The sequence below is a fragment of the Triticum aestivum genome, chromosome 3B (genome assembly GCF_018294505.1).
Source record: "Triticum aestivum cultivar Chinese Spring chromosome 3B, IWGSC CS RefSeq v2.1, whole genome shotgun sequence".
NCBI lineage: Eukaryota > Viridiplantae > Streptophyta > Magnoliopsida > Poales > Poaceae > Triticum > Triticum aestivum.
Window position 1 is genome coordinate 92851288 of NC_057801.1, and position 7935 is coordinate 92859222.

At 40.7% G+C, this 7935-nt stretch overlaps 1 long non-coding RNA gene across 1 annotated transcript; it reads left to right on the forward strand.

Annotated features, from left to right (window-relative positions):
- Positions 1 to 3631: 3631 nt before the first annotated feature.
- On the forward strand, positions 3632 to 4952 carry LOC123064931 (uncharacterized). Its single transcript, XR_006430847.1, has 3 exons — positions 3632 to 3756; positions 3841 to 3918; positions 4526 to 4952. It is a non-coding gene; the product is annotated as an uncharacterized lncRNA (long non-coding RNA).
- Positions 4953 to 7935: the final 2983 nt, after the last annotated feature.

Sequence of the window (7935 nt, forward strand, 5' to 3'; positions counted from 1 at the left end):
GTTTCGATCCTTTTGGTCATTCGATGACAAAGGGGGAGAAATTTGAGTTAGTCTTCAAGCGGGTCTATTATATGGGCGTTTTTTTTGCTAAGTTACAACTCTCGTTCTTCTGAAACTTTATTGGATCGAGTTGTAATCTTAAACCCAATGGTGCCCTGATACTTTTGATGCACTGTGCTTTGATACTCTCGATATGTTATTCTGCATGCTTGTTCCTCATTAATGTTACTGCACGCATGCTGAATTTCATCAGGCACCATATTTCATCATGCATTTCAAATTCTTCATATCATATGTCAAATGCGTGTATGACTTACAAGATATAGGGGGAGATCTCCATGATTCAACTCTTCAAGTGTGCATTGCTTCAAAAGCAAATTCCTCACTATGCACATCTTTAGGGGAGTTCTTCTATATCTTGCAATCAAATTCCTCAATATCAGTACTTACACTTCACATGTTTATCCCCGTTGAAAACTTAACCTATATTGTCATCAATCACCAAAAAGGGGGAGATTGTAAGTGCATCTAGTGCCCCTTAGTGATTTTGGTGTATTGAAGACTTATAGGTTAAGGGACTAATTCGTTTGTGAGTGTACACAGGTCTATAAGTCTATAAGGAGTTTGATATTTATAGGGAAAATCGACCCCTAAAAATGAATATCTTTGACTGAAGACTTTGGTATTTCTGAAGACTTTGAAAGTGAAGAAATTGGTGTATCCGTGAAGACTTGATATTCATGCAAGGAATATGAAGCTTGAAGACTTTGTTTTCATAGTTTTATTTTTCTCTTTCTTGAGTCATAGGAAACACCGTATTGTTAAAGGGGGTCGAGGAAATACTAAGGAAAAATTTCCATGTGATGCTCAACTCAAAATCCTACACCTACCAAAACCTTCGAGTGAAGCCTTTGGAAATCTCATACAGTTCAGTCACTTTCTTCAGTAATAGAGACGAAGTTCTTCTGGTCGCTGAGGAATTTGTTCTGACTGAGGAGTTAGGAATTCGCCAGTGCGGATTGCCTACACAGTGAGGAACATGATAGCCCTGAGGAATTTGTGAGTCAAATTTCTGACCGTTGCTGTGCTGCGCGCCAGCTGTCCCAAAATATCTTATCCACCTAACGGTCATATCAGACAAGGGCATTTATGTCTTATCATGTCGGGCTGCTCCCTAGGCTATAAATAGCCGCCCCCCTACAACCACTAGTTGGTTGGCTACTCCGAGAGAAACTGACACTTGTAATTTGAGAGCAACCCATCCTCCGAGGACTTTGAGCGAAAATCATCGAGTGAGGAAAAACCCAAACCCAAACACCTACAAACCCCAAAGTGATTGAGCATCACTGAAGAGATTGATCCTGCGTGGATCCGACGCTTGTTATCTTTGAAGACTGTGCTTCTTCCAGATGGTTAGGCATCATGGTCTAGAGCATCCAAGAGGAATTATGGATCGCCGAGTGACCGAGTCTGTGAAGGTTTGGAAGTCGCCTGAAGACTTACCACGAGTGATTGGATGAGATCTGTGTGATCTTAGTTCAAGGAGAATACGGTGAGGACTTGGTGTCCTGAGCTGCATGCTCAGCGACTGGGTGTCCGGGACTGCATGTCCTCGAGTTTAAATACTCAGCCGCTCCAACCAGACGTACAACTGAGACAGCAGTTGGAACTGGTCTAAAAAATCATTGTCTTCACCAACCTTACTGGTTCTATTTCCTCAACTCTTTCATTTCCTCATTACTGTGTTGAGTGATTGTTCATATCTATGTTTGAAGACTTTGACTGAAGACTTTCTCAATTTCCTCAGTTCAATTTCTTCAGTTTGTTCGTCTTCATCTTGTGTTATCCTATGTTTACGCTCTCTGTACTCTGTGCTTGTCTTCATTTCAACATGATGACTAAGTCTGTATCCTGTTATGCTTACTTCTGAGTACTTATTCCGCTGCTAGTAGTTCTTCGCTAAGGAATTTCCTCACCGGCAAATTCCTCAGTGAAGATTTCATAAAAATCACCTATTCACCCCCCTCTAGTCGATATAACGCACTTTCAGAGCCTCCGACAAGATTGTGGAGTTTAACCAAGGAGTTTGTAAGGGCGAGGAGATCGCCTACTTCGTGAAGATCTACCCCAGTGAGGCAAGTCCTTCGTGGGCGATGGCCATGGTGGAATAGACAAGGTTGCTTCTTCATGGACCCTTCGTGGGTGGAGCCCTTCGTGGACTCGCGCAACCGTTACCCTTCGTGGGTTGAAGTATCCATCAATGTGGATGTATGATAGCACCACCTATTGGAACCACGACAAAAACATCTGTGTCTCCAATTGTGTTTGCACACTCCAATCTCATCCCTTTACTTTCTTGCAAGTTGCATGCTTTACTTTCCGCTGCTCATATACTCTTTGCATGCTTGCTTGATTTCTATTGTGTATGTTTGAAATTGTGTTAATCTATCACCTCAACTTGAAAACTAATAAAATGCCAACTTTATTCGTTGAGGGTCTAATCAGCCCCCTCTAGACACCTCTTCTCGATCCTTTCAGTATGCCTCTATGTCATGTGTTGTACCCTCTTATGTACTTTTCTGCTTTCTTTCTGTCAATGCAATGACATGCAAGATTTGCGTATTCGCAAAAAAATCTCCCTCGCCTCCACTTACCCCTTTTTCCCTAGGAAAACAAGTCAGGGGGGGACAGGAAATAGCGCGCAAAGCCGCCCTCCCTAGTGACGCGGGTCCATGCCCTCCTCATCTCCTCTCCTGGTGAAGGCCAGTGCCTCCGTGCCCTCCTCCTCCCTTGCGTACAAAGTCCGCAGATACGGCCAACCACGTATTGAACAACACATCCTCCTTCACCAAGTACCCCTTCATCCTGCTTACTTTATACACTAGTGAAAAAATGACTAGCCACAACTTCCGTTGATGGCGCACCATTTTCAACCAACCCCAACATTCTTTTTCCAAACTGGTGGTGTTTGCTTATTTGGTACGACATTATTAGGGACATAGTGGTGGCGTTGGAAAATAGTTGAGCATCACAGGTATATGGGACCGACAGTTTGTTCAAGGCATAATATAGTGGTGACGTGGTATAACATGTAACCACAACAGTATTATGTTTAGTTGTGGTGTGTCATGGGGTGCCAATTCAGCACTAGACGACGTGGGGTCTAATGTTTGGAATTACTTTCATTTATAATTATTTATTCTTAATATATTAACATGAAACTTCAGCATTTTTTTTGTTAATGTGAAAATTCTTATATTATATTTTGAGACTTCAAATTTTTTTACCTTTTTATTTTTTTGCGGGTGGTGACCATTTTTATATTATATTGTAGTTTACTTTTATTAAATTTATATTATTTTAATTGGAAAATTTGACATTTTTTATTATATTTAGTATTTTAATTGTTTTTATTGAATTAAAAGTATTGTTTTGAATATTTAGTAATTTATTAAAGTGTTATTATTATTTTGAATCTTTTATTTGTTTTTAGTAAAGTAAAAATATTGCATTGCTTCTGTAGTAAGAAATTTCTTTGTTTTTGCTAAATTTACTTTCTTTCCGTATTGGGCCAAGCCCATAATTTCTTAGGAGGTAGTAGGGGTGAAAACCAATGGGACAACGACCCCTCGCCGCATGTTACTCTCTCTGTCGTCGCTCCCTCTTTGTCTCTGCCCTCGCTCTCTCTGTTTCTCTCTCGATCCCCTTTCCGTCGCCGCTAGTTGCCCTTCGATTTCGGCGGGTTCCGGTGGTGAGGTAACATGTAAATCTCCCTCTCTTGCTGCCCTATCTCTAGAACCATTTGATTTCATTTGATTTGAATTTGTTTGATTTGCATAGCTAGGGTTTCGGTGATGTTAGTGGAAATGACGGACTGCTAGGGTTCATCCCCTCCACGACATTGACTACAAGTCGTCGGTGAGTTCATCCCCTCCACCTTCTTTTTTGCTTTCTACAAAATCATTGATGAGTTCATCCCCTCCCGATTTGATTTGCATCTCTAGAGTTTCAGTTTGGCAATGAACTTGAATTAGGGAAAGTTAGGAGTTTAAATAGAAACTACAATGTGTTTGTATGGCAGTGCAAGATAATTTGCATGTGTTTGATAATTTGTGTTTGCTCTAGGCATTTTGATACACATGTTGGTACTACCATATGTTCGATTATTTTAGAAATATTGCCAAGTCAGTGTCAAATAAGTGCCAAATTATCAGTGCATTGCCAAATTAGTGCATAAGTAGACTGTTGATAGGCATAAGTAGTGTCAACTATATATGAAATTATTTTAGCTGCATTCATATACTCTACTTTGCAACCAAATACAACATTATTTTTGTCTAACAAATTAAAGTGCATCGGGTCATGGCCAATTCTAGAGGCAACCATGAGGAGGCGTACGATGTGGAGATGCTCAACCGCGATCTCTTACAGACTCATTAGTATACCATCAGTAGCATACAACAGGTGAATGCCTCGCTGAAGGCGTAGAAGGTTAGCTGATTAACGAGAGTGTTGATCTCTTCAGGAATACTAATAGGCTGAGGGATGAGAGGGATAACCTGATCGAGGAGAGGGATAAGCTGAAGAATGAGAGAAAACTCCTCGGGGCCGAGAGGAATGAGCTTAAGATGGATATAGCTCATTTCAAAAAATATGGAGAGAATAATAGAAACAAGATTCGCCAGCTGAAGTTAATCCTTGATGATCAAGACCGAGTAGACTATTCAGTTTGTGAAGTTGAATAATGTAGTTCTTTAACTAACAAGTAACTTTTGTGAAGTTTAACTTGCTAAGTTGATGAGTATCTATTGAGTATCTATTTTTTTTATTAGCAAAAAATCAATTTGCTGGCGTTGGCCAACAAGGCACGACAGTGATAAGATACATTTGCTGCTGGCATTGGCCACGTGACATGCCATTAGAATTTCAAATACTGCTGACTGGTATCCAACGTTACCACTATATTTTAATAATGGTGCCATATTGGTGGCGTCGGGTGTCCACGCCAGCAAGGCCGTTTTACGGTTCTGGCTAAAAAACATCATCTATCAACTCCCTATTCCACCTTGTGTTTGGAGTATCAATGAGCTCCAACACAAACTGGGTTGGGTTGGCCACATGAGAAACAAGTGGCCGCATCAATCCTATTCGTGGTATCCAGCTTTCATTCCAAACTTCAATGGTAACTAGATGATTAGGCATGCTTTTGTCACGCCGGGAAACATATAGGTGTAGGTTTGACATCCTTTAGAAACTCAAAGTAAATACCGTAGCAAAACAGAGACATGGATCAGACCAAATTCTACCTATAGCAGTACTTCAGACCTACATTGACCATTGTGCAATTGGTAAATGGTTTGTAGATAACAAATAACCATTATACAAAGAGAGCATCAACACAAGAAGATCTGCAAGCAGCAGCTAAAACACTGGTCCAATTCTGTGCTGAAATAAACACTGCCACATGACAATCTTTATTAATACATCACATTATGAAACACAAGCCACTTGATACAACTATATTCCAAACTTCCGTCTTCCGTATTCCCAAAGTAAACGGAATATGTTCTGAAGATAGTGACCGGTGAACAACCTCCCCAGTTCTATTGTCAATTACTGATCATAGATGCACCAAAGGCAAAAGTAGGAAGAGACAAAGATGAAGAGAAGCAACAGGTATTTGAGATGTGGTGACTAAACTGTGTAATCTATGATGTTGTGCGGCCGAGAGAGAGAAAAAAGTTGTGATGGCATTGGATAACAGTCAATATACAATGACAGTTACTTTGATGGATTGAAAACAAAATTGAAGCTTATAGCTTCTAATATACAATGACACTTAATTAGATGTGCGGCTGAGAGAGAAAATAAGTTGTGATGGCATTGGATAACAATCAACTATTATCACATCTATGCAGAAGAGAAAAAGAAGGATATAGCTGTTAACTATATTAGTCATTTTTGTTACACTTCATAAACCAAAGTAGTACTCTTCTCTTGATGCTTTGCTCCTCATATACTTTCTGAAGTTCTCACTTCATCCAACCTTTATAAGACTGCAATTGCTATAACAGAAGTAATCTGGGGCCTAGAGATCCCAAGATTTCAAAAAACTATCTTTTGACTTCAGCAAAGAAGACTTAGTAATAATTGTATTTAAAGCCATATAATATGTTGGTTCACTAAAAGGTTTCCTGTTTAGGCAACATCAAAATAGTCGATGCAACAGAAGTGTTCCGGTGGGCGGTACACTGAAAATTGACACAACCAAAATAGACATCTGTTGTTTTCAAAAACTCAAACTTAACACTATTCTTATAACTAATCATTGCTAGGTGGCAGTGCTACATGATCTGTCCAGCACAACAATCATGTACATAGTTCTGATCAGTAAGCTGACATCTATTAGAATATGTTCCTCCCATTCTGCATATTATTCATCACGACAAAGAAATTCTTGCATGTACTTTTAAACAGACCAAGGAGAAATCAAAGTATGGATTGCACTAACATAAAAAAGAGAGACTTGAATTTGGAGGAAGTTTCGGTCGAACACATTTGTGGTTCATATCTATGTCCGGTTTTGCAACGTTTGATTTACGTGCGTTGGAAGCACTTCCTCCCGCTACTGACCGTGCTCGTACTGAATAGTGCTAGGTTTTACCATTTTATAGGGGGGTTTGCGAGGTGGCCAAATATTGTGTCATGTGTTTGAAAGCTGTCAAATCTGGTCACGCATTAGGTTTTTGATTGTACCCTGTCATTCATATGTAGTGGTGAACTCAAACGGTCCTGTAAATTCAATGATCTAGGTACCTGAATTCTGTGAACTTGTTAACTTAAATTATTGTACTTTTTACATTGTTAGAACTACATGATTAAGTGAATGTGCTGCATTTTTAACTGCATGTACTGATTGTGAACTGAGTTTTGCTAAATGAATTCTCTGAATTTTATGCAGACTAAACCTTTTGAACTTTTCTCCTGTCGTAACTGAATCTTCTAAACATTTGACATTGTCATAACTTAATATTCTGAACTCTGTTGCGAGATCGATGAACGGTGAACTGTACACGCAAGTTTTTGGACCAAAGATCTGTATTTTGTAACTTCGTGACTAATTTGAGCATTTCACGCAAGCTTATCTACTTGTGGTGTATTTACCTCAAAAGGAAATAAATAAGAACATCCAAATCACCAACTTGTTACCCCATCCACCGGTAGCTTGGCGACTCCACCCCACCCCCGTCTAGAGCATGCTAGCGCCAGCCATACCTGATCTGCGGTGTGCCACTACCTTGTCCTCATTGATGAGGTCGCTGGCACCGCCCGAGCTCCACCGTTGGCCGCACCCAACCAACGTCCACCGCGTCCATTCCCACCTTGAGCTCGCTCGCACTAGACCAGAACACTGTCACCCCTCCCAAAGCTCTTGACTGGTGCAGGGAGTCGGAGGCTGTGACGGGGAGTCAAGCATTGCATTGGGACTAAGGGTGGCGGCCGGAACCCTAGTGCAGCAGGCGAGCTGGATGAGGAGGAGAAAGAGACATCGGGAGGGTTGCTGTGGTGGGGCTCGTCTGGGGAAAGAACTTCACACGGATGGCAAGCACGAGTCAACAACTTACATGTGGGGCCCGAGCGGTAACAGCAGCGAAACATTCGCTTACAAATGGGCCAATCAGCGTCCTTCAAAGCCTCAGTCCACCAAAACGCAGCATTTCAAGGGAACTTAGGGCATGTACAATGGTTGATAAGATAGTCTTATCTTAAATCTTGCATGTAATTTAGAGATGACAAAAAAGACGTCTACAATGGGTCATGTCTTAGCCTTATCTTCAATAATTAGTTATTCCTAAAAACATGGTCAAGTACAACACATCCCATCTTCAGGAAACTCTGGGGCACTTCATGTAGGTTGAGCCATATGATCTTTTG